The sequence below is a fragment of the Phyllobates terribilis genome, unplaced genomic scaffold (assembly GCF_046119375.1).
Source record: "Phyllobates terribilis strain yellow unplaced genomic scaffold, ASM4611937v1 Scaffold_11__3_contigs__length_659146591, whole genome shotgun sequence".
Classification (NCBI taxonomy): domain Eukaryota; kingdom Metazoa; phylum Chordata; class Amphibia; order Anura; family Dendrobatidae; genus Phyllobates; species Phyllobates terribilis.
In genome coordinates this window covers 604,885,407-604,911,260 of record NW_027362771.1, presented here as the reverse complement: position 1 = coordinate 604,911,260, position 25,854 = coordinate 604,885,407, and the positions used below count along the sequence as shown (strand labels likewise).

Here is a 25,854-nt window from a genome sequence, read left to right as displayed (position 1 = left end):
GACAAGACGGCACTGAAGGGTTTCCGCTAAGGTTTTTTGATTTATCTGGAGTGCTTTAGTGGTTGGTTTTGTATATATCACAATGACATATATATATATGTACATGATAGTACATGATATGGTAAAATGGCTAGTGTAATTCAAAGCTACAACTTGTCTTGTAGAAAGCAAGCCCTCATGCGGCTACATCTACAGAAAAATAAAGAAAGTTATGGCTTTTTGCACAAATGAAAGCGCAAAAATGGAAAATGAGCAGAGCCCACAGTGGTTCACATCATCACTCACATACCTCATGTTTACTTTCTAGTCATGTGGTGTCAGAGGACAAGACGCAACCAATCCTCGTTAGTATAGTGGCAAGTATCCCCGCCTGTCACGCGGGAGACCAGGGTTCGATTCCCTGACGGGGAGATTTATTATATTCTTACTCTGGACTCTGGAACTCTGGAACGAAAACTTAATTCTTCCAACAATATATTTTTATTCACAAGCTGTTTATATTTTATTGTTTGATTGTCACTCATTACAGAGGCATCTACAGTGCCGGCAAAAAAAATCTTTACAACTTCAACGAAACCACAAAATCTTAACGTTCAAGTGTTTTATTGTGGATATTTCGTTACAATTAGTATTTTAATTAATTAGTATTGATATTTACATTTTACTAAGCCAGCTTTGCTATTATATAGTTTTTGATTATCTCCTTCATTGTGTGCACTTTTAAGAAGTGAAATCATGATGCGGATTTTACACGTAAAGTTTTTTTTTACTGCACAAATGTAAAGATTTTTTTTGCCGCCTCTGTACCACCAAGAATCACCACATGTGGGAAAAATTCATCCCACAAAAACAGAATGGTTGCATTTGCGCATGTTTCCAGTCCTTCCTGTATTGGTTAATCCTACAAACATGGCCGGTTAGCTCAGTTGGTCAAATCGTGGTGTTAATAAAACCAAAATTGGGGGTTTGATCCCTGTACGGGCTGGGAATGGCTCCTTAAAGGTCACCTTCACAAGTAGGTCTATGTCTGAAGTAGGTTTCTTCTTATTCAGCAGTTTCTTAGTTGTAACATGTTTTGGATGGCAATAAAGTGTTTTAGAGACTGGTTTTGGATATTTCTCAATGTTTTTGTGAATTTTTTCTGAAAGAACTTGACTCTCTCTGTATAAAATACATCGCTGTGAACAGGATTTGAACCTGTGCGGGAAAACCCCATTGGATTTCGAGTCCAACGCCTTAACCAAGTCCAGTGAGTTGGGTCTTCCATTTACTAACTAAGCTGTGGGAGGGTTTCCTCACCAGCAAATTGCCTTACAGACAGCGACAGGTCTGATGTGAGGTTTCTGAGGAGGAAAGAGAAAAGGTCAATCTCTTGGGACATATGGAACATAACTAATTTCATACTTCTTTTCAAGTGGAATGAGCGAACGGGTCGGATGACAAGACGGCACTGAAGGGTTTCCGCTAAGGTTTTTTGATTTATCTGGAGTGCTTTAGTGGTTGCTTTTGTATATATCACAATGACATATATATATATGTACATGATAGTACATGATATGGTAAAATGGCTAGTGTAATTCAAAGCTACAACTTGTCTTGTAGAAAGCAAGCCCTCATGCGGCTACATCTACAGAAAAATAAAGAAAGTTATGGCTTTTTGCACAAATGAAAGCGCAAAAATGGAAAATGAGCAGAGCCCACAGTGGTTCACATCATCACTCACATACCTCATGTTTACTTTCTAGTCATGTGGTGTCAGAGGACAAGACGCAACCAATCCTCGTTAGTATAGTGGCAAGTATCCCCGCCTGTCACGCGGGAGACCAGGGTTCGATTCCCTGACGGGGAGATTTATTATATTCTTACTCTGGACTCTGGACTCTGGAACTCTGGAACGAAAACTTAATTCTTCCAACAATATATTTTTATTCACAAGCTGTTTATATTTTATTGTTTGATTGTCACTCATTACAGAGGCATCTACAGTGCCGGCAAAAAAAATCTTTACAACTTCAACGAAACCACAAAATCTTAACGTTCAAGTGTTTTATTGTGGATATTTCGTTACAATTAGTATTTTAATTAATTAGTATTGATATTTACATTTTACTAAGCCAGCTTTGCTATTATATAGTTTTTGATTATCTCCTTCATTGTGTGCACTTTTAAGAAGTGAAATCATGATGCGGATTTTACACGTAAAGTTTTTTTTTACTGCACAAATGTAAAGATTTTTTTTGCCGCCTCTGTACCACCAAGAATCACCACATGTGGGAAAAATTCATCCCACAAAAACAGAATGGTTGCATTTGCGCATGTTTCCAGTCCTTCCTGTATTGGTTAATCCTACAAACATGGCCGGTTAGCTCAGTTGGTCAAATCGTGGTGTTAATAAAACCAAAATTGGGGGTTTGATCCCTGTACGGGCTGGGAATGGCTCCTTAAAGGTCACCTTCACAAGTAGGTCTATGTCTGAAGTAGGTTTCTTCTTATTCAGCAGTTTCTTAGTTGTAACATGTTTTGGATGGCAATAAAGTGTTTTAGAGACTGGTTTTGGATATTTCTCAATGTTTTTGTGAATTTTTTCTGAAAGAACTTGACTCTCTCTGTATAAAATACATCGCTGTGAACAGGATTTGAACCTGTGCGGGAAAACCCCATTGGATTTCGAGTCCAACGCCTTAACCAAGTCCAGTGAGTTGGGTCTTCCATTTACTAACTAAGCTGTGGGAGGGTTTCCTCACCAGCAAATTGCCTTACAGACAGCGACAGGTCTGATGTGAGGTTTCTGAGGAGGAAAGAGAAAAGGTCAATCTCTTGGGACATATGGAACATAACTAATTTCATACTTCTTTTCAAGTGGAATGAGCGAACGGGTCGGATGACAAGACGGCACTGAAGGGTTTCCGCTAAGGTTTTTTGATTTATCTGGAGTGCTTTAGTGGTTGGTTTTGTATATATCACAATGACATATATATATATGTACATGATAGTACATGATATGGTAAAATGGCTAGTGTAATTCAAAGCTACAACTTGTCTTGTAGAAAGCAAGCCCTCATGCGGCTACATCTACAGAAAAATAAAGAAAGTTATGGCTTTTTGCACAAATGAAAGCGCAAAAATGGAAAATGAGCAGAGCCCACAGTGGTTCACATCATCACTCACATACCTCATGTTTACTTTCTAGTCATGTGGTGTCAGAGGACAAGACGCAACCAATCCTCGTTAGTATAGTGGCAAGTATCCCCGCCTGTCACGCGGGAGACCAGGGTTCGATTCCCTGACGGGGAGATTTATTATATTCTTACTCTGGACTCTGGAACTCTGGAACGAAAACTTAATTCTTCCAACAATATATTTTTATTCACAAGCTGTTTATATTTTATTGTTTGATTGTCACTCATTACAGAGGCATCTACAGTGCCGGCAAAAAAAATCTTTACAACTTCAACGAAACCACAAAATCTTAACGTTCAAGTGTTTTATTGTGGATATTTCGTTACAATTAGTATTTTAATTAATTAGTATTGATATTTACATTTTACTAAGCCAGCTTTGCTATTATATAGTTTTTGATTATCTCCTTCATTGTGTGCACTTTTAAGAAGTGAAATCATGATGCGGATTTTACACGTAAAGTTTTTTTTTACTGCACAAATGTAAAGATTTTTTTTGCCGCCACTGTACCACCAAGAATCACCACATGTGGGAAAAATTCATCCCACAAAAACAGAATGGTTGCATTTGCGCATGTTTCCAGTCCTTCCTGTATTGGTTAATCCTACAAACATGGCCGGTTAGCTCAGTTGGTCAAATCGTGGTGTTAATAAAACCAAAATTGGGGGTTTGATCCCTGTACGGGCTGGGAATGGCTCCTTAAAGGTCACCTTCACAAGTAGGTCTATGTCTGAAGTAGGTTTCTTCTTATTCAGCAGTTTCTTAGTTGCAACATGTTTTGGATGGCAATAAAGTGTTTTAGAGACTGGTTTTGGATATTTCTCAATGTTTTTGTGAATTTTTTCTGAAAGAACTTGACTCTCTCTGTATAAAATACATCGCTGTGAACAGGATTTGAACCTGTGCGGGAAAACCCCATTGGATTTCGAGTCCAACGCCTTAACCAAGTCCAGTGAGTTGGGTCTTCCATTTACTAACTAAGCTGTGGGAGGGTTTCCTCACCAGCAAATTGCCTTACAGACAGCGACAGGTCTGATGTGAGGTTTCTGAGGAGGAAAGAGAAAAGGTCAATCTCTTGGGACATATGGAACATAACTAATTTCATACTTCTTTTCAAGTGGAATGAGCGAACGGGTCGGATGACAAGACGGCACTGAAGGGTTTCCGCTAAGGTTTTTTGATTTATCTGGAGTGCTTTAGTGGTTGGTTTTGTATATATCACAATGACATATATATATATGTACATGATAGTACATGATATGGTAAAATGGCTAGTGTAATTCAAAGCTACAACTTGTCTTGTAGAAAGCAAGCCCTCATGCGGCTACATCTACAGAAAAATAAAGAAAGTTATGGCTTTTTGCACAAATGAAAGCGCAAAAATGGAAAATGAGCAGAGCCCACAGTGGTTCACATCATCACTCACATACCTCATGTTTACTTTCTAGTCATGTGGTGTCAGAGGACAAGACGCAACCAATCCTCGTTAGTATAGTGGCAAGTATCCCCGCCTGTCACGCGGGAGACCAGGGTTCGATTCCCTGACGGGGAGATTTATTATATTCTTACTCTGGACTCTGGAACTCTGGAACGAAAACTTAATTCTTCCAACAATATATTTTTATTCACAAGCTGTTTATATTTTATTGTTTGATTGTCACTCATTACAGAGGCATCTACAGTGCCGGCAAAAAAAATCTTTACAACTTCAACGAAACCACAAAATCTTAACGTTCAAGTGTTTTATTGTGGATATTTCGTTACAATTAGTATTTTAATTAATTAGTATTGATATTTACATTTTACTAAGCCAGCTTTGCTATTATATAGTTTTTGATTATCTCCTTCATTGTGTGCACTTTTAAGAAGTGAAATCATGATGCGGATTTTACACGTAAAGTTTTTTTTTACTGCACAAATGTAAAGATTTTTTTTGCCGCCTCTGTACCACCAAGAATCACCACATGTGGGAAAAATTCATCCCACAAAAACAGAATGGTTGCATTTGCGCATGTTTCCAGTCCTTCCTGTATTGGTTAATCCTACAAACATGGCCGGTTAGCTCAGTTGGTCAAATCGTGGTGTTAATAAAACCAAAATTGGGGGTTTGATCACTGTACGGGCTGGGAATGGCTCCTTAAAGGTCACCTTCACAAGTAGGTCTATGTCTGAAGTAGGTTTCTTCTTATTCAGCAGTTTCTTAGTTGTAACATGTTTTGGATGGCAATAAAGTGTTTTAGAGACTGGTTTTGGATATTTCTCAATGTTTTTGTGAATTTTTTCTGAAAGAACTTGACTCTCTCTGTATAAAATACATCGCTGTGAACAGGATTTGAACCTGTGCGGGAAAACCCCATTGGATTTCGAGTCCAACGCCTTAACCAAGTCCAGTGAGTTGGGTCTTCCATTTACTAACTAAGCTGTGGGAGGGTTTCCTCACCAGCAAATTGCCTTACAGACAGCGACAGGTCTGATGTGAGGTTTCTGAGGAGGAAAGAGAAAAGGTCAATCTCTTGGGACATATGGAACATAACTAATTTCATACTTCTTTTCAAGTGGAATGAGCGAACGGGTCGGATGACAAGACGGCACTGAAGGGTTTCCGCTAAGGTTTTTTGATTTATCTGGAGTGCTTTAGTGGTTGGTTTTGTATATATCACAATGACATATATATATATGTACATGATAGTACATGATATGGTAAAATGGCTAGTGTAATTCAAAGCTACAACTTGTCTTGTAGAAAGCAAGCCCTCATGCGGCTACATCTACAGAAAAATAAAGAAAGTTATGGCTTTTTGCACAAATGAAAGCGCAAAAATGGAAAATGAGCAGAGCCCACAGTGGTTCACATCATCACTCACATACCTCATGTTTACTTTCTAGTCATGTGGTGTCAGAGGACAAGACGCAACCAATCCTCGTTAGTATAGTGGCAAGTATCCCCGCCTGTCACGCGGGAGACCAGGGTTCGATTCCCTGACGGGGAGATTTATTATATTCTTACTCTGGACTCTGGAACTCTGGAACGAAAACTTAATTCTTCCAACAATATATTTTTATTCACAAGCTGTTTATATTTTATTGTTTGATTGTCACTCATTACAGAGGCATCTACAGTGCCGGCAAAAAAAATCTTTACAACTTCAACGAAACCACAAAATCTTAACGTTCAAGTGTTTTATTGTGGATATTTCGTTACAATTAGTATTTTAATTAATTAGTATTGATATTTACATTTTACTAAGCCAGCTTTGCTATTATATAGTTTTTGATTATCTCCTTCATTGTGTGCACTTTTAAGAAGTGAAATCATGATGCGGATTTTACACGTAAAGTTTTTTTTTACTGCACAAATGTAAAGATTTTTTTTGCCGCCACTGTACCACCAAGAATCACCACATGTGGGAAAAATTCATCCCACAAAAACAGAATGGTTGCATTTGCGCATGTTTCCAGTCCTTCCTGTATTGGTTAATCCTACAAACATGGCCGGTTAGCTCAGTTGGTCAAATCGTGGTGTTAATAAAACCAAAATTGGGGGTTTGATCCCTGTACGGGCTGGGAATGGCTCCTTAAAGGTCACCTTCACAAGTAGGTCTATGTCTGAAGTAGGTTTCTTCTTATTCAGCAGTTTCTTAGTTGCAACATGTTTTGGATGGCAATAAAGTGTTTTAGAGACTGGTTTTGGATATTTCTCAATGTTTTTGTGAATTTTTTCTGAAAGAACTTGACTCTCTCTGTATAAAATACATCGCTGTGAACAGGATTTGAACCTGTGCGGGAAAACCCCATTGGATTTCGAGTCCAACGCCTTAACCAAGTCCAGTGAGTTGGGTCTTCCATTTACTAACTAAGCTGTGGGAGGGTTTCCTCACCAGCAAATTGCCTTACAGACAGCGACAGGTCTGATGTGAGGTTTCTGAGGAGGAAAGAGAAAAGGTCAATCTCTTGGGACATATGGAACATAACTAATTTCATACTTCTTTTCAAGTGGAATGAGCGAACGGGTCGGATGACAAGACGGCACTGAAGGGTTTCCGCTAAGGTTTTTTGATTTATCTGGAGTGCTTTAGTGGTTGGTTTTGTATATATCACAATGACATATATATATATGTAAATGATAGTACATGATATGGTAAAATGGCTAGTGTAATTCAAAGCTACAACTTGTCTTGTAGAAAGCAAGCCCTCATGCGGCTACATCTACAGAAAAATAAAGAAAGTTATGGCTTTTTGCACAAATGAAAGCGCAAAAATGGAAAATGAGCAGAGCCCACAGTGGTTCACATCATCACTCACATACCTCATGTTTACTTTCTAGTCATGTGGTGTCAGAGGACAAGACGCAACCAATCCTCGTTAGTATAGTGGCAAGTATCCCCGCCCGTCACGCGGGAGACCAGGGTTCGATTCCCTGACGGGGAGATTTATTATATTCTTACTCTGGACTCTGGACTCTGGAACTCTGGAACGAAAACTTAATTCTTCCAACAATATATTTTTATTCACAAGCTGTTTATATTTTATTGTTTGATTGTCACTCATTACAGAGGCATCTACAGTGCCGGCAAAAAAAATCTTTACAACTTCAACGAAACCACAAAATCTTAACGTTCAAGTGTTTTATTGTGGATATTTCGTTACAATTAGTATTTTAATTAATTAGTATTGATATTTACATTTTACTAAGCCAGCTTTGCTATTATATAGTTTTTGATTATCTCCTTCATTGTGTGCACTTTTAAGAAGTGAAATCATGATGCGGATATTACACGTAAAGTTTTTTTTTACTGCACAAATGTAAAGATTTTTTTTGCCGCCACTGTACCACCAAGAATCACCACATGTGGGAAAAATTCATCCCGCAAAAACAGAATGGTTGCATTTGCGCATGTTTCCAGTCCTTCCTGTATTGGTTAATCCTACAAACATGGCCGGTTAGCTCAGTTGGTCAAATCGTGGTGTTAATAAAACCAAAATTGGGGGTTTGATCCCTGTACGGGCTGGGAATGGCTCCTTAAAGGTCACCTTCACAAGTAGGTCTATGTCTGAAGTAGGTTTCTTCTTATTCAGCAGTTTCTTAGTTGCAACATGTTTTGGATGGCAATAAAGTGTTTTAGAGACTGGTTTTGGATATTTCTCAATGTTTTTGTGAATTTTTTCTGAAAGAACTTGACTCTCTCTGTATAAAATACATCGCTGTGAACAGGATTTGAACCTGTGCGGGAAAACCCCATTGGATTTCGAGTCCAACGCCTTAACCAAGTCCAGTGAGTTGGGTCTTCCATTTACTAACTAAGCTGTGGGAGGGTTTCCTCACCAGCAAATTGCCTTACAGACAGCGACAGGTCTGATGTGAGGTTTCTGAGGAGGAAAGAGAAAAGGTCAATCTCTTGGGACATATGGAACATAACTAATTTCATACTTCTTTTCAAGTGGAATGAGCGAACGGGTCGGATGACAAGACGGCACTGAAGGGTTTCCGCTAAGGTTTTTTGATTTATCTGGAGTGCTTTAGTGGTTGGTTTTGTATATATCACAATGACATATATATATATGTACATGATAGTACATGATATGGTAAAATGGCTAGTGTAATTCAAAGCTACAACTTGTCTTGTAGAAAGCAAGCCCTCATGCGGCTACATCTACAGAAAAATAAAGAAAGTTATGGCTTTTTGCACAAATGAAAGCGCAAAAATGGAAAATGAGCAGAGCCCACAGTGGTTCACATCATCACTCACATACCTCATGTTTACTTTCTAGTCATGTGGTGTCAGAGGACAAGACGCAACCAATCCTCGTTAGTATAGTGGCAAGTATCCCCGCCTGTCACGCGGGAGACCAGGGTTCGATTCCCTGACGGGGAGATTTATTATATTCTTACTCTGGACTCTGGAACTCTGGAACGAAAACTTAATTCTTCCAACAATATATTTTTATTCACAAGCTGTTTATATTTTATTGTTTGATTGTCACTCATTACAGAGGCATCTACAGTGCCGGCAAAAAAAATCTTTACAACTTCAACGAAACCACAAAATCTTAACGTTCAAGTGTTTTATTGTGGATATTTCGTTACAATTAGTATTTTAATTAATTAGTATTGATATTTACATTTTACTAAGCCAGCTTTGCTATTATATAGTTTTTGATTATCTCCTTCATTGTGTGCACTTTTAAGAAGTGAAATCATGATGCGGATATTACACGTAAAGTTTTTTTTTACTGCACAAATGTAAAGATTTTTTTTGCCGCCTCTGTACCACCAAGAATCACCACATGTGGGAAAAATTCATCCCACAAAAACAGAATGGTTGCATTTGCGCATGTTTCCAGTCCTTCCTGTATTGGTTAATCCTACAAACATGGCCGGTTAGCTCAGTTGGTCAAATCGTGGTGTTAATAAAACCAAAATTGGGGGTTTGATCCCTGTACGGGCTGGGAATGGCTCCTTAAAGGTCACCTTCACAAGTAGGTCTATGTCTGAAGTAGGTTTCTTCTTATTCAGCAGTTTCTTAGTTGCAACATGTTTTGGATGGCAATAAAGTGTTTTAGAGACTGGTTTTGGATATTTCTCAATGTTTTTGTGAATTTTTTCTGAAAGAACTTGACTCTCTCTGTATAAAATACATCGCTGTGAACAGGATTTGAACCTGTGCGGGAAAACCCCATTGGATTTCGAGTCCAACGCCTTAACCAAGTCCAGTGAGTTGGGTCTTCCATTTACTAACTAAGCTGTGGGAGGGTTTCCTCACCAGCAAATTGCCTTACAGACAGCGACAGGTCTGATGTGAGGTTTCTGAGGAGGAAAGAGAAAAGGTCAATCTCTTGGGACATATGGAACATAACTAATTTCATACTTCTTTTCAAGTGGAATGAGCGAACGGGTCGGATGACAAGACGGCACTGAAGGGTTTCCGCTAAGGTTTTTTGATTTATCTGGAGTGCTTTAGTGGTTGGTTTTGTATATATCACAATGACATATATATATATGTACATGATAGTACATGATATGGTAAAATGGCTAGTGTAATTCAAAGCTACAACTTGTCTTGTAGAAAGCAAGCCCTCATGCGGCTACATCTACAGAAAAATAAAGAAAGTTATGGCTTTTTGCACAAATGAAAGCGCAAAAATGGAAAATGAGCAGAGCCCACAGTGGTTCAAATCATCACTCACATACCTCATGTTTACTTTCTAGTCATGTGGTGTCAGAGGACAAGACGCAACCAATCCTCGTTAGTATAGTGGCAAGTATCCCCGCCTGTCACGCGGGAGACCAGGGTTCGATTCCCTGACGGGGAGATTTATTATATTCTTACTCTGGACTCTGGACTCTGGAACTCTGGAACGAAAACTTAATTCTTCCAACAATATATTTTTATTCACAAGCTGTTTATATTTTATTGTTTGATTGTCACTCATTACAGAGGCATCTACAGTGCCGGCAAAAAAAATCTTTACAACTTCAACGAAACCACAAAATCTTAACGTTCAAGTGTTTTATTGTGGATATTTCGTTACAATTAGTATTTTAATTAATTAGTATTGATATTTACATTTTACTAAGCCAGCTTTGCTATTATATAGTTTTTGATTATCTCCTTCATTGTGTGCACTTTTAAGAAGTGAAATCATGATGCGGATTTTACACGTAAAGTTTTTTTTACTGCACAAATGTAAAGATTTTTTTTGCCGCCACTGTACCACCAAGAATCACCACATGTGGGAAAAATTCATCCCACAAAAACAGAATGGTTGCATTTGCGCATGTTTCCAGTCCTTCCTGTATTGGTTAATCCTACAAACATGGCCGGTTAGCTCAGTTGGTCAAATCGTGGTGTTAATAAAACCAAAATTGGGGGTTTGATCCCTGTACGGGCTGGGAATGGCTCCTTAAAGGTCACCTTCACAAGTAGGTCTATGTCTGAAGTAGGTTTCTTCTTATTCAGCAGTTTCTTAGTTGCAACATGTTTTGGATGGCAATAAAGTGTTTTAGAGACTGGTTTTGGATATTTCTCAATGTTTTTGTGAATTTTTTCTGAAAGAACTTGACTCTCTCTGTATAAAATACATCGCTGTGAACAGGATTTGAACCTGTGCGGGAAAACCCCATTGGATTTCGAGTCCAACGCCTTAACCAAGTCCAGTGAGTTGGGTCTTCCATTTACTAACTAAGCTGTGGGAGGGTTTCCTCACCAGCAAATTGCCTTACAGACAGCGACAGGTCTGATGTGAGGTTTCTGAGGAGGAAAGAGAAAAGGTCAATCTCTTGGGACATATGGAACATAACTAATTTCATACTTCTTTTCAAGTGGAATGAGCGAACGGGTCGGATGACAAGACGGCACTGAAGGGTTTCCGCTAAGGTTTTTTGATTTATCTGGAGTGCTTTAGTGGTTGCTTTTGTATATATCACAATGACATATATATATATGTACATGATAGTACATGATATGGTAAAATGGCTAGTGTAATTCAAAGCTACAACTTGTCTTGTAGAAAGCAAGCCCTCATGCGGCTACATCTACAGAAAAATAAAGAAAGTTATGGCTTTTTGCACAAATGAAAGCGCAAAAATGGAAAATGAGCAGAGCCCACAGTGGTTCACATCATCACTCACATACCTCATGTTTACTTTCTAGTCATGTGGTGTCAGAGGACAAGACGCAACCAATCCTCGTTAGTATAGTGGCAAGTATCCCCGCCTGTCACGCGGGAGACCAGGGTTCGATTCCCTGACGGGGAGATTTATTATATTCTTACTCTGGACTCTGGAACTCTGGAACGAAAACTTAATTCTTCCAACAATATATTTTTATTCACAAGCTGTTTATATTTTATTGTTTGATTGTCACTCATTACAGAGGCATCTACAGTGCCGGCAAAAAAAATCTTTACAACTTCAACGAAACCACAAAATCTTAACGTTCAAGTGTTTTATTGTGGATATTTCGTTACAATTAGTATTTTAATTAATTAGTATTGATATTTACATTTTACTAAGCCAGCTTTGCTATTATATAGTTTTTGATTATCTCCTTCATTGTGTGCACTTTTAAGAAGTGAAATCATGATGCGGATTTTACACGTAAAGTTTTTTTTTACTGCACAAATGTAAAGATTTTTTTTGCCGCCTCTGTACCACCAAGAATCACCACATGTGGGAAAAATTCATCCCACAAAAACAGAATGGTTGCATTTGCGCATGTTTCCAGTCCTTCCTGTATTGGTTAATCCTACAAACATGGCCGGTTAGCTCAGTTGGTCAAATCGTGGTGTTAATAAAACCAAAATTGGGGGTTTGATCCCTGTACGGGCTGGGAATGGCTCCTTAAAGGTCACCTTCACAAGTAGGTCTATGTCTGAAGTAGGTTTCTTCTTATTCAGCAGTTTCTTAGTTGTAACATGTTTTGGATGGCAATAAAGTGTTTTAGAGACTGGTTTTGGATATTTCTCAATGTTTTTGTGAATTTTTTCTGAAAGAACTTGACTCTCTCTGTATAAAATACATCGCTGTGAACAGGATTTGAACCTGTGCGGGAAAACCCCATTGGATTTCGAGTCCAACGCCTTAACCAAGTCCAGTGAGTTGGGTCTTCCATTTACTAACTAAGCTGTGGGAGGGTTTCCTCACCAGCAAATTGCCTTACAGACAGCGACAGGTCTGATGTGAGGTTTCTGAGGAGGAAAGAGAAAAGGTCAATCTCTTGGGACATATGGAACATAACTAATTTCATACTTCTTTTCAAGTGGAATGAGCGAACGGGTCGGATGACAAGACGGCACTGAAGGGTTTCCGCTAAGGTTTTTTGATTTATCTGGAGTGCTTTAGTGGTTGGTTTTGTATATATCACAATGACATATATATATATGTACATGATAGTACATGATATGGTAAAATGGCTAGTGTAATTCAAAGCTACAACTTGTCTTGTAGAAAGCAAGCCCTCATGCGGCTACATCTACAGAAAAATAAAGAAAGTTATGGCTTTTTGCACAAATGAAAGCGCAAAAATGGAAAATGAGCAGAGCCCACAGTGGTTCACATCATCACTCACATACCTCATGTTTACTTTCTAGTCATGTGGTGTCAGAGGACAAGACGCAACCAATCCTCGTTAGTATAGTGGCAAGTATCCCCGCCTGTCACGCGGGAGACCAGGGTTCGATTCCCTGACGGGGAGATTTATTATATTCTTACTCTGGACTCTGGAACTCTGGAACGAAAACTTAATTCTTCCAACAATATATTTTTATTCACAAGCTGTTTATATTTTATTGTTTGATTGTCACTCATTACAGAGGCATCTACAGTGCCGGCAAAAAAAATCTTTACAACTTCAACGAAACCACAAAATCTTAACGTTCAAGTGTTTTATTGTGGATATTTCGTTACAATTAGTATTTTAATTAATTAGTATTGATATTTACATTTTACTAAGCCAGCTTTGCTATTATATAGTTTTTGATTATCTCCTTCATTGTGTGCACTTTTAAGAAGTGAAATCATGATGCGGATTTTACACGTAAAGTTTTTTTTTACTGCACAAATGTAAAGATTTTTTTTGCCGCCACTGTACCACCAAGAATCACCACATGTGGGAAAAATTCATCCCACAAAAACAGAATGGTTGCATTTGCGCATGTTTCCAGTCCTTCCTGTATTGGTTAATCCTACAAACATGGCCGGTTAGCTCAGTTGGTCAAATCGTGGTGTTAATAAAACCAAAATTGGGGGTTTGATCCCTGTACGGGCTGGGAATGGCTCCTTAAAGGTCACCTTCACAAGTAGGTCTATGTCTGAAGTAGGTTTCTTCTTATTCAGCAGTTTCTTAGTTGCAACATGTTTTGGATGGCAATAAAGTGTTTTAGAGACTGGTTTTGGATATTTCTCAATGTTTTTGTGAATTTTTTCTGAAAGAACTTGACTCTCTCTGTATAAAATACATCGCTGTGAACAGGATTTGAACCTGTGCGGGAAAACCCCATTGGATTTCGAGTCCAACGCCTTAACCAAGTCCAGTGAGTTGGGTCTTCCATTTACTAACTAAGCTGTGGGAGGGTTTCCTCACCAGCAAATTGCCTTACAGACAGCGACAGGTCTGATGTGAGGTTTCTGAGGAGGAAAGAGAAAAGGTCAATCTCTTGGGACATATGGAACATAACTAATTTCATACTTCTTTTCAAGTGGAATGAGCGAACGGGTCGGATGACAAGACGGCACTGAAGGGTTTCCGCTAAGGTTTTTTGATTTATCTGGAGTGCTTTAGTGGTTGGTTTTGTATATATCACAATGACATATATATATATGTACATGATAGTACATGATATGGTAAAATGGCTAGTGTAATTCAAAGCTACAACTTGTCTTGTAGAAAGCAAGCCCTCATGCGGCTACATCTACAGAAAAATAAAGAAAGTTATGGCTTTTTGCACAAATGAAAGCGCAAAAATGGAAAATGAGCAGAGCCCACAGTGGTTCACATCATCACTCACATACCTCATGTTTACTTTCTAGTCATGTGGTGTCAGAGGACAAGACGCAACCAATCCTCGTTAGTATAGTGGCAAGTATCCCCGCCTGTCACGCGGGAGACCAGGGTTCGATTCCCTGACGGGGAGATTTATTATATTCTTACTCTGGACTCTGGAACTCTGGAATGAAAACTTAATTCTTCCAACAATATATTTTTATTCACAAGCTGTTTATATTTTATTGTTTGATTGTCACTCATTACAGAGGCATCTACAGTGCCGGCAAAAAAAATCTTTACAACTTCAACGAAACCACAAAATCTTAACGTTCAAGTGTTTTATTGTGGATATTTCGTTACAATTAGTATTTTAATTAATTAGTATTGATATTTACATTTTACTAAGCCAGCTTTGCTATTATATAGTTTTTGATTATCTCCTTCATTGTGTGCACTTTTAAGAAGTGAAATCATGATGCGGATATTACACGTAAAGTTTTTTTTTACTGCACAAATGTAAAGATTTTTTTTGCCGCCTCTGTACCACCAAGAATCACCACATGTGGGAAAAATTCATCCCACAAAAACAGAATGGTTGCATTTGCGCATGTTTCCAGTCCTTCCTGTATTGGTTAATCCTACAAACATGGCCGGTTAGCTCAGTTGGTCAAATCGTGGTGTTAATAAAACCAAAATTGGGGGTTTGATCCCTGTACGGGCTGGGAATGGCTCCTTAAAGGTCACCTTCACAAGTAGGTCTATGTCTGAAGTAGGTTTCTTCTTATTCAGCAGTTTCTTAGTTGCAACATGTTTTGGATGGCAATAAAGTGTTTTAGAGACTGGTTTTGGATATTTCTCAATGTTTTTGTGAATTTTTTCTGAAAGAACTTGACTCTCTCTGTATAAAATACATCGCTGTGAACAGGTTTTGAACCTGTGCGGGAAAACCCCATTGGATTTCGAGTCCAACGCCTTAACCAAGTCCAGTGAGTTGGGTCTTCCATTTACTAACTAAGCTGTGGGAGGGTTTCCTCACCAGCAAATTGCCTTACAGACAGCGACAGGTCTGATGTGAGGTTTCTGAGGAGGAAAGAGAAAAGGTCAATCTCTTGGGACATATGGAACATAACTAATTTCATACTTCTTTTCAAGTGGAATGAGCGAACGGGTCGGATGACAAGACGGCACTGAAGGGTTTCCGCTAAGGTTTTTTGATTTATCTGGAGTGCTTTAGTGGTTGGTTTTGTATATATCACAATGACATATATATATATGTACATGATAGTACATGATATGGTAAAATGGCTAGTGTAATTCAAAGCTACAACTTGTCTTGTAGAAAGCAAGCCCTCATGCGGCTACATCTACAGAAAAATAAAGAAAGTTATGGCTTTTTGCACAAATGAAAGCGCAAAAATGGAAAATGAGCAGAGCCCACAGTGGTTCACATCATCACTCACATACCTCATGTTTACTTTCTAGTCATGTGGTGTCAGAGGACAAGACGCAACCAATCCTCGTTAGTATAGTGGCAAGTATCCCCGCCTGTCACGCGGGAGACCAGGGTTCGATTCCCTGACGGGGAGATTTATTATATTCTTACTCTGGACTCTGGACTCTGGAACTCTGGAACGAAAACTTAGTTCTTCCAACAATATATTTTTATTCACAAGCTGTTTATATTTTATTGTTTGATTGTCACTCATTACAGAGGCATCTACAGTGCCGGCAAAAAAAATCTTTACAACTTCAACGAAACCATAAAATCTTAACGTTCAAGTGTTTTATTGTGGATATTTCGTTACAATTAGTATTTTAATTAATTAGTATTGATATTTACATTTTACTAAGCCAGCTTTGCTATTATATAGTTTTTGATTATCTCCTTCATTGTGTGCACTTTTAAGAAGTGAAATCATGATGCGGATTTTACACGTAAAGTTTTTTTTACTGCACAAATGTAAAGATTTTTTTTGCCGCCACTGTACCACCAAGAATCACCACATGTGGGAAAAATTCATCCCACAAAAACAGAATGGTTGCATTTGCGCATGTTTCCAGTCCTTCCTGTATTGGTTAATCCTACAAACATGGCCGGTTAGCTCAGTTGGTCAAATCGTGGTGTTAATAAAACCAAAATTGGGGGTTTGATCCCTGTACGGGCTGGGAATGGCTCCTTAAAGGTCACCTTCACAAGTAGGTCTATGTCTGAAGTAGGTTTCTTCTTATTCAGCAGTTTCTTAGTTGCAACATGTTTTGGATGGCAATAAAGTGTTTTAGAGACTGGTTTTGGATATTTCTCAATGTTTTTGTGAATTTTTTCTGAAAGAACTTGACTCTCTCTGTATAAAATACATCGCTGTGAACAGGATTTGAACCTGTGCGGGAAAACCCCATTGGATTTTGAGTCCAACGCCTTAACCAAGTCCAGTGAGTTGGGTCTTCCATTTACTAACTAAGCTGTGGGAGGGTTTCCTCACCAGCAAATTGCCTTACAGACAGCGACAGGTCTGATGTGAGGTTTCTGAGGAGGAAAGAGAAAAGGTCAATCTCTTGGGACATATGGAACATAACTAATTTCATACTTCTTTTCAAGTGGAATGAGCGAACGGGTCGGATGACAAGACGGCACTGAAGGGTTTCCGCTAAGGTTTTTTGATTTATCTGGAGTGCTTTAGTGGTTGGTTTTGTATATATCACAATGACATATATATATATGTACATGATAGTACATGATATGGTAAAATGGCTAGTGTAATTCAAAGCTACAACTTGTCTTGTAGAAAGCAAGCCCTCATGCGGCTACATCTACAGAAAAATAAAGAAAGTTATGGCTTTTTGCACAAATGAAAGCGCAAAAATGGAAAATGAGCAGAGCCCACAGTGGTTCACATCATCACTCACATACCTCATGTTTACTTTCTAGTCATGTGGTGTCAGAGGACAAGACGCAACCAATCCTCGTTAGTATAGTGGCAAGTATCCCCGCCTGTCACGCGGGAGACCAGGGTTCGATTCCCTGACGGGGAGATTTATTATATTCTTACTCTGGACTCTGGACTCTGGAACTCAGGAACGAAAACTTAATTCTTCCAACAATATATTTTTATTCACAAGCTGTTTATATTTTATTGTTTGATTGTCACTCATTACAGAGGCATCTACAGTGCCGGCAAAAAAAATCTTTACAACTTCAACGAAACCACAAAATCTTAACGTTCAAGTGTTTTATTGTGGATATTTCGTTACAATTAGTATTTTAATTAATTAGTATTGATATTTACATTTTACTAAGCCAGCTTTGCTATTATATAGTTTTTGATTATCTCCTTCATTGTGTGCACTTTTAAGAAGTGAAATCATGATGCGGATTTTACACGTAAAGTTTTTTTTTACTGCACAAATGTAAAGATTTTTTTTGCCGCCACTGTACCACCAAGAATCACCACATGTGGGAAAAATTCATCCCACAAAAACAGAATGGTTGCATTTGCGCATGTTTCCAGTCCTTCCTGTATTGGTTAATCCTACAAACATGGCCGGTTAGCTCAGTTGGTCAAATCGTGGTGTTAATAAAACCAAAATTGGGGGTTTGATCCCTGTACGGGCTGGGAATGGCTCCTTAAAGGTCACCTTCACAAGTAGGTCTATGTCTGAAGTAGGTTTCTTCTTATTCAGCAGTTTCTTAGTTGCAACATGTTTTGGATGGCAATAAAGTGTTTTAGAGACTGGTTTTGGATATTTCTCAATGTTTTTGTGAATTTTTTCTGAAAGAACTTGACTCTCTCTGTATAAAATACATCGCTGTGAACAGGATTTGAACCTGTGCGGGAAAACCCCATTGGATTTCGAGTCCAACGCCTTAACCAAGTCCAGTGAGTTGGGTCTTCCATTTACTAACTAAGCTGTGGGAGGGTTTCCTCACCAGCAAATTGCCTTACAGACAGCGACAGGTCTGATGTGAGGTTTCTGAGGAGGAAAGAGAAAAGGTCAATCTCTTGGGACATATGGAACATAACTAATTTCATACTTCTTTTCAAGTGGAATGAGCGAACGGGTCGGATGACAAGACGGCACTGAAGGGTTTCCGCTAAGGTTTTTTGATTTATCTGGAGTGCTTTAGTGGTTGGTTTTGTATATATCACAATGACATATATATATATGTACATGATAGTACATGATATGGTAAAATGGCTAGTGTAATTCAAAGCTACAACTTGTCTTGTAGAAAGCAAGCCCTCATGCGGCTACATCTACAGAAAAATAAAGAAAGTTATGGCTTTTTGCACAAATGAAAGCGCAAAAATGGAAAATGAGCAGAGCCCACAGTGGTTCACATCATCACTCACATACCTCATGTTTACTTTCTAGTCATGTGGTGTCAGAGGACAAGACGCAACCAATCCTCGTTAGTATAGTGGCAAGTATCCCCGCCTGTCACGCGGGAGACCAGGGTTCGATTCCCTGACGGGGAGATTTATTATATTCTTACTCTGGACTCTGGACTCTGGAACTCTGGAACGAAAACTTAGTTCTTCCAACAATATATTTTTATTCACAAGCTGTTTATATTTTATTGTTTGATTGTCACTCATTACAGAGGCATCTACAGTGCCGGCAAAAAAAATCTTTACAACTTCAACGAAACCATAAAATCTTAACGTTCAAGTGTTTTATTGTGGATATTTCGTTACAATTAGTATTTTAATTAATTAGTATTGATATTTACATTTTACTAAGCCAGCTTTGCTATTATATAGTTTTTGATTATCTCCTTCATTGTGTGCACTTTTAAGAAGTGAAATCATGATGCGGATTTTACACGTAAAGTTTTTTTTACTGCACAAATGTAAAGATTTTTTTTGCCGCCACTGTACCACCAAGAATCACCACATGTGGGAAAAATTCATCCCACAAAAACAGAATGGTTGCATTTGCGCATGTTTCCAGTCCTTCCTGTATTGGTTAATCCTACAAACATGGCCGGTTAGCTCAGTTGGTCAAATCGTGGTGTTAATAAAACCAAAATTGGGGGTTTGATCCCTGTACGGGCTGGGAATGGCTCCTTAAAGGTCACCTTCACAAGTAGGTCTATGTCTGAAGTAGGTTTCTTCTTATTCAGCAGTTTCTTAGTTGCAACATGTTTTGGATGGCAATAAAGTGTTTTAGAGACTGGTTTTGGATATTTCTCAATGTTTTTGTGAATTTTTTCTGAAAGAACTTGACTCTCTCTGTATAAAATACATCGCTGTGAACAGGATTTGAACCTGTGCGGGAAAACCCCATTGGATTTCGAGTCCAACGCCTTAACCAAGTCCAGTGAGTTGGGTCTTCCATTTACTAACTAAGCTGTGGGAGGGTTTCCTCACCAGCAAATTGCCTTACAGACAGCGACAGGTCTGATGTGAGGTTTCTGAGGAGGAAAGAGAAAAGGTCAATCTCTTGGGACATATGGAACATAACTAATTTCATACTTCTTTTCAAGTGGAATGAGCGAACGGGTCGGATGACAAGACGGCACTGAAGGGTTTCCGCTAAGGTTTTTTGATTTATCTGGAGTGCTTTAGTGGTTGGTTTTGTATATATCACAATGACATATATATATATGTACATGATAGTACATGATATGGTAAAATGGCTAGTGTAATTCAAAGCTACAACTTGTCTTGTAGAAAGCAAGCCCTCATGCGGCTACATCTACAGAAAAATAAAGAAAGTTATGGCTTTTTGCACAAATGAAAGCGCAAAAATGGAAAATGAGCAGAGCCCACAGTGGTTCACATCATCACTCACATACCTCATGTTTACTTTCTAGTCATGTGGTGTCAGAGGACAAGACGCAACCAATCCTCGTTAGTATACTGGCAAGTATCCCCGCCTGTCACGCGGGAGACCAGGGTTCGATTCCCTGACGGGGAGATTTATTATATTCTTACTCTGGACTCTGGACTCTGGAACTCTGGAACGAAAACTTAATTCTTCCAACAATATATTTTTATTCACAAGCTGTTTATATTTTATTGTTTGATTGTCACTCATTACAGAGGCATCTACAGTGCCGGCAAAAAAAATCTTTACAACTTCAACGAAACCACAAAATCTTAACGTTCAAGTGTTTTATTGTGGATATTTCGTTACAATTAGTATTTTAATTAATTAGTATTGATATTTACATTTTACTAAGCCAGCTTTGCTATTATATAGTTTTTGATTATCTCCTTCATTGTGTGAACTTTTAAGAAGTGAAATCATGATGCGGATATTACACGTAAAGTTTTTTTTACTGCACAAATGTAAAGATTTTTTTTGCCGCCACTGTACCACCAAGAATCACCACATGTGGGAAAAATTCATCCCACAAAAACAGAATGGTTGCATTTGCGCATGTTTCCAGTCCTTCCTGTATTGGTTAATCCTACAAACATGGCCGGTTAGCTCAGTTGGTCAAATCGTGGTGTTAATAAAACCAAAATTGGGGGTTTGATCCCTGTACGGGCTGGGAATGGCTCCTTAAAGGTCACCTTCACAAGTAGGTCTATGTCTGAAGTAGGTTTCTTCTTATTCAGCAGTTTCTTAGTTGCAACATGTTTTGGATGGCAATAAAGTGTTTTAGAGACTGGTTTTGGATATTTCTCAATGTTTTTGTGAATTTTTTCTGAAAGAACTTGACTCTCTCTGTATAAAATACATCGCTGTGAACAGGATTTGAACCTGTGCGGGAAAACCCCATTGGATTTCGAGTCCAACGCCTTAACCAAGTCCAGTGAGTTGGGTCTTCCATTTACTAACTAAGCTGTGGGAGGGTTTCCTCACCAGCAAATTGCCTTACAGACAGCGACAGGTCTGATGTGAGGTTTCTGAGGAGGAAAGAGAAAAGGTCAATCTCTTGGGACATATGGAACATAACTAATTTCATACTTCTTTTCAAGTGGAATGAGCGAACGGGTCGGATGACAAGACGGCACTGAAGGGTTTCCGCTAAGGTTTTTTGATTTATCTGGAGTGCTTTAGTGGTTGGTTTTGTATATATCACAATGACATATATATATATGTACATGATAGTACATGATATGGTAAAATGGCTAGTGTAATTCAAAGCTACAACTTGTCTTGTAGAAAGCAAGCCCTCATGCGGCTACATCTACAGAAAAATAAAGAAAGTTATGGCTTTTTGCACAAATGAAAGCGCAAAAATGGAAAATGAGCAGAGCCCACAGTGGTTCACATCATCACTCACATACCTCATGTTTACTTTCTAGTCATGTGGTGTCAGAGGACAAGACGCAACCAATCCTCGTTAGTATAGTGGCAAGTATCCCCGCCTGTCACGCGGGAGACCAGGGTTCGATTCCCTGACGGGGAGATTTATTATATTCTTACTCTGGACTCTGGAACTCTGGAATGAAAACTTAATTCTTCCAACAATATATTTTTATTCACAAGCTGTTTATATTTTATTGTTTGATTGTCACTCATTACAGAGGCATCTACAGTGCCGGCAAAAAAAATCTTTACAACTTCAACGAAACCACAAAATCTTAACGTTCAAGTGTTTTATTGTGGATATTTCGTTACAATTAGTATTTTAATTAATTAGTATTGATATTTACATTTTACTAAGCCAGCTTTGCTATTATATAGTTTTTGATTATCTCCTTCATTGTGTGCACTTTTAAGAAGTGAAATCATGATGCGGATATTACACGTAAAGTTTTTTTTTACTGCACAAATGTAAAGATTTTTTTTGCCGCCTCTGTACCACCAAGAATCACCACATGTGGGAAAAATTCATCCCACAAAAACAGAATGGTTGCATTTGCGCATGTTTCCAGTCCTTCCTGTATTGGTTAATCCTACAAACATGGCCGGTTAGCTCAGTTGGTCAAATCGTGGTGTTAATAAAACCAAAATTGGGGGTTTGATCCCTGTACGGGCTGGGAATGGCTCCTTAAAGGTCACCTTCACAAGTAGGTCTATGTCTGAAGTAGGTTTCTTCTTATTCAGCAGTTTCTTAGTTGCAACATGTTTTGGATGGCAATAAAGTGTTTTAGAGACTGGTTTTGGATATTTCTCAATGTTTTTGTGAATTTTTTCTGAAAGAACTTGACTCTCTCTGTATAAAATACATCGCTGTGAACAGGTTTTGAACCTGTGCGGGAAAACCCCATTGGATTTCGAGTCCAACGCCTTAACCAAGTCCAGTGAGTTGGGTCTTCCATTTACTAACTAAGCTGTGGGAGGGTTTCCTCACCAGCAAATTGCCTTACAGACAGCGACAGGTCTGATGTGAGGTTTCTGAGGAGGAAAGAGAAAAGGTCAATCTCTTGGGACATATGGAACATAACTAATTTCATACTTCTTTTCAAGTGGAATGAGCGAACGGGTCGGATGACAAGACGGCACTGAAGGGTTTCCGCTAAGGTTTTTTGATTTATCTGGAGTGCTTTAGTGGTTGGTTTTGTATATATCACAATGACATATATATATATGTACATGATAGTACATGATATGGTAAAATGGCTAGTGTAATTCAAAGCTACAACTTGTCTTGTAGAAAGCAAGCCCTCATGCGGCTACATCTACAGAAAAATAAAGAAAGTTATGGCTTTTTGCACAAATGAAAGCGCAAAAATGGAAAATGAGCAGAGCCCACAGTGGTTCACATCATCACTCACATACCTCATGTTTACTTTCTAGTCATGTGGTGTCAGAGGACAAGACGCAACCAATCCTCGTTAGTATAGTGGCAAGTATCCCCGCCTGTCACGCGGGAGACCAGGGTTCGATTCCCTGACGGGGAGATTTATTATATTCTTACTCTGGACTCTGGACTCTGGAACTCTGGAACGAAAACTTAGTTCTTCCAACAATATATTTTTATTCACAAGCTGTTTATATTTTATTGTTTGATTGTCACTCATTACAGAGGCATCTACAGTGCCGGCAAAAAAAATCTTTACAACTTCAACGAAACCATAAAATCTTAACGTTCAAGTGTTTTATTGTGGATATTTCGTTACAATTAGTATTTTAATTAATTAGTATTGATATTTACATTTTACTAAGCCAGCTTTGCTATTATATAGTTTTTGATTATCTCCTTCATTGTGTGCACTTTTAAGAAGTGAAATCATGATGCGGATTTTACACGTAAAGTTTTTTTTACTGCACAAATGTAAAGATTTTTTTTGCCGCCACTGTACCACCAAGAATCACCACATGTGGGAAAAATTCATCCCACAAAAACAGAATGGTTGCATTTGCGCATGTTTCCAGTCCTTCCTGTATTGGTTAATCCTACAAACATGGCCGGTTAGCTCAGTTGGTCAAATCGTGGTGTTAATAAAACCAAAATTGGGGGTTTGATCCCTGTACGGGCTGGGAATGGCTCCTTAAAGGTCACCTTCACAAGTAGGTCTATGTCTGAAGTAGGTTTCTTCTTATTCAGCAGTTTCTTAGTTGCAACATGTTTTGGATGGCAATAAAGTGTTTTAGAGACTGGTTTTGGATATTTCTCAATGTTTTTGTGAATTTTTTCTGAAAGAACTTGACTCTCTCTGTATAAAATACATCGCTGTGAACAGGATTTGAACCTGTGCGGGAAAACCCCATTGGATTTTGAGTCCAACGCCTTAACCAAGTCCAGTGAGTTGGGTCTTCCATTTACTAACTAAGCTGTGGGAGGGTTTCCTCACCAGCAAATTGCCTTACAGACAGCGACAGGTCTGATGTGAGGTTTCTGAGGAGGAAAGAGAAAAGGTCAATCTCTTGGGACATATGGAACATAACTAATTTCATACTTCTTTTCAAGTGGAATGAGCGAACGGGTCGGATGACAAGACGGCACTGAAGGGTTTCCGCTAAGGTTTTTTGATTTATCTGGAGTGCTTTAGTGGTTGGTTTTGTATATATCACAATGACATATATATATATGTACATGATAGTACATGATATGGTAAAATGGCTAGTGTAATTCAAAGCTACAACTTGTCTTGTAGAAAGCAAGCCCTCATGCGGCTACATCTACAGAAAAATAAAGAAAGTTATGGCTTTTTGCACAAATGAAAGCGCAAAAATGGAAAATGAGCAGAGCCCACAGTGGTTCACATCATCACTCACATACCTCATGTTTACTTTCTAGTCATGTGGTGTCAGAGGACAAGACGCAACCAATCCTCGTTAGTATAGTGGCAAGTATCCCCGCCTGTCACGCGGGAGACCAGGGTTCGATTCCCTGACGGGGAGATTTATTATATTCTTACTCTGGACTCTGGACTCTGGAACTCAGGAACGAAAACTTAATTCTTCCAACAATATATTTTTATTCACAAGCTGTTTATATTTTATTGTTTGATTGTCACTCATTACAGAGGCATCTACAGTGCCGGCAAAAAAAATCTTTACAACTTCAACGAAACCACAAAATCTTAACGTTCAAGTGTTTTATTGTGGATATTTCGTTACAATTAATATTTTAATTAATTAGTATTGATATTTACATTTTACTAAGCCAGCTTTGCTATTATATAGTTTTTGATTATCTCCTTCATTGTGTGCACTTTTAAGAAGTGAAATCATGATGCGGATTTTACACGTAAAGTTTTTTTTTACTGCACAAATGTAAAGATTTTTTTTGCCGCCACTGTACCACCAAGAATCACCACATGTGGGAAAAATTCATCCCACAAAAACAGAATGGTTGCATTTGCGCATGTTTCCAGTCCTTCCTGTATTGGTTAATCCTACAAACATGGCCGGTTAGCTCAGTTGGTCAAATCGTGGTGTTAATAAAACCAAAATTGGGGGTTTGATCCCTGTACGGGCTGGGAATGGCTCCTTAAAGGTCACCTTCACAAGTAGGTCTATGTCTGAAGTAGGTTTCTTCTTATTCAGCAGTTTCTTAGTTGCAACATGTTTTGGATGGCAATAAAGTGTTTTAGAGACTGGTTTTGGATATTTCTCAATGTTTTTGTGAATTTTTTCTGAAAGAACTTGACTCTCTCTGTATAAAATACATCGCTGTGAACAGGATTTGAACCTGTGCGGGAAAACCCCATTGGATTTCGAGTCCAACGCCTTAACCAAGTCCAGTGAGTTGGGTCTTCCATTTACTAACTAAGCTGTGGGAGGGTTTCCTCACCAGCAAATTGCCTTACAGACAGCGACAGGTCTGATGTGAGGTTTCTGAGGA

General features: G+C 38.6%; 17 non-coding genes across 17 annotated transcripts; all 17 read left to right on the top strand.

Moving 5' to 3' along the window:
* Window positions 1–339: 339 nt before the first annotated feature.
* On the top strand, window positions 340–411 carry TRNAD-GUC (transfer RNA aspartic acid (anticodon GUC)). Its single transcript has one exon. It is a non-coding gene; the product is annotated as a tRNA-Asp (tRNA).
* A 1,366-nt stretch (window positions 412–1,777) lies between these two features.
* Window positions 1,778–1,849, top strand: TRNAD-GUC (transfer RNA aspartic acid (anticodon GUC)). Its single transcript has one exon. It is a non-coding gene; the product is annotated as a tRNA-Asp (tRNA).
* A 1,373-nt stretch (window positions 1,850–3,222) lies between these two features.
* TRNAD-GUC (transfer RNA aspartic acid (anticodon GUC)) lies at window positions 3,223–3,294 on the top strand. Its single transcript has one exon. It is a non-coding gene; the product is annotated as a tRNA-Asp (tRNA).
* Window positions 3,295–4,660: 1,366 nt separating this feature from the next.
* Window positions 4,661–4,732, top strand: TRNAD-GUC (transfer RNA aspartic acid (anticodon GUC)). The gene has a single exon. It is a non-coding gene; the product is annotated as a tRNA-Asp (tRNA).
* A 1,366-nt stretch (window positions 4,733–6,098) lies between these two features.
* Window positions 6,099–6,170, top strand: TRNAD-GUC (transfer RNA aspartic acid (anticodon GUC)). The gene has a single exon. It is a non-coding gene; the product is annotated as a tRNA-Asp (tRNA).
* A 1,366-nt stretch (window positions 6,171–7,536) lies between these two features.
* Window positions 7,537–7,608, top strand: TRNAD-GUC (transfer RNA aspartic acid (anticodon GUC)). The gene has a single exon. It is a non-coding gene; the product is annotated as a tRNA-Asp (tRNA).
* Window positions 7,609–8,981: 1,373 nt separating this feature from the next.
* On the top strand, window positions 8,982–9,053 carry TRNAD-GUC (transfer RNA aspartic acid (anticodon GUC)). Its single transcript has one exon. It is a non-coding gene; the product is annotated as a tRNA-Asp (tRNA).
* Window positions 9,054–10,419: 1,366 nt separating this feature from the next.
* On the top strand, window positions 10,420–10,491 carry TRNAD-GUC (transfer RNA aspartic acid (anticodon GUC)). The gene has a single exon. It is a non-coding gene; the product is annotated as a tRNA-Asp (tRNA).
* A 1,372-nt stretch (window positions 10,492–11,863) lies between these two features.
* Window positions 11,864–11,935, top strand: TRNAD-GUC (transfer RNA aspartic acid (anticodon GUC)). Its single transcript has one exon. It is a non-coding gene; the product is annotated as a tRNA-Asp (tRNA).
* A 1,366-nt stretch (window positions 11,936–13,301) lies between these two features.
* Window positions 13,302–13,373, top strand: TRNAD-GUC (transfer RNA aspartic acid (anticodon GUC)). The gene has a single exon. It is a non-coding gene; the product is annotated as a tRNA-Asp (tRNA).
* A 1,366-nt stretch (window positions 13,374–14,739) lies between these two features.
* TRNAD-GUC (transfer RNA aspartic acid (anticodon GUC)) lies at window positions 14,740–14,811 on the top strand. Its single transcript has one exon. It is a non-coding gene; the product is annotated as a tRNA-Asp (tRNA).
* Window positions 14,812–16,177: 1,366 nt separating this feature from the next.
* TRNAD-GUC (transfer RNA aspartic acid (anticodon GUC)) lies at window positions 16,178–16,249 on the top strand. Its single transcript has one exon. It is a non-coding gene; the product is annotated as a tRNA-Asp (tRNA).
* A 1,372-nt stretch (window positions 16,250–17,621) lies between these two features.
* TRNAD-GUC (transfer RNA aspartic acid (anticodon GUC)) lies at window positions 17,622–17,693 on the top strand. The gene has a single exon. It is a non-coding gene; the product is annotated as a tRNA-Asp (tRNA).
* A 1,373-nt stretch (window positions 17,694–19,066) lies between these two features.
* On the top strand, window positions 19,067–19,138 carry TRNAD-GUC (transfer RNA aspartic acid (anticodon GUC)). Its single transcript has one exon. It is a non-coding gene; the product is annotated as a tRNA-Asp (tRNA).
* Window positions 19,139–21,954: 2,816 nt separating this feature from the next.
* Window positions 21,955–22,026, top strand: TRNAD-GUC (transfer RNA aspartic acid (anticodon GUC)). Its single transcript has one exon. It is a non-coding gene; the product is annotated as a tRNA-Asp (tRNA).
* A 1,366-nt stretch (window positions 22,027–23,392) lies between these two features.
* Window positions 23,393–23,464, top strand: TRNAD-GUC (transfer RNA aspartic acid (anticodon GUC)). The gene has a single exon. It is a non-coding gene; the product is annotated as a tRNA-Asp (tRNA).
* A 1,372-nt stretch (window positions 23,465–24,836) lies between these two features.
* Window positions 24,837–24,908, top strand: TRNAD-GUC (transfer RNA aspartic acid (anticodon GUC)). The gene has a single exon. It is a non-coding gene; the product is annotated as a tRNA-Asp (tRNA).
* The last annotated feature ends 946 nt before the right edge of the window (window positions 24,909–25,854 follow it).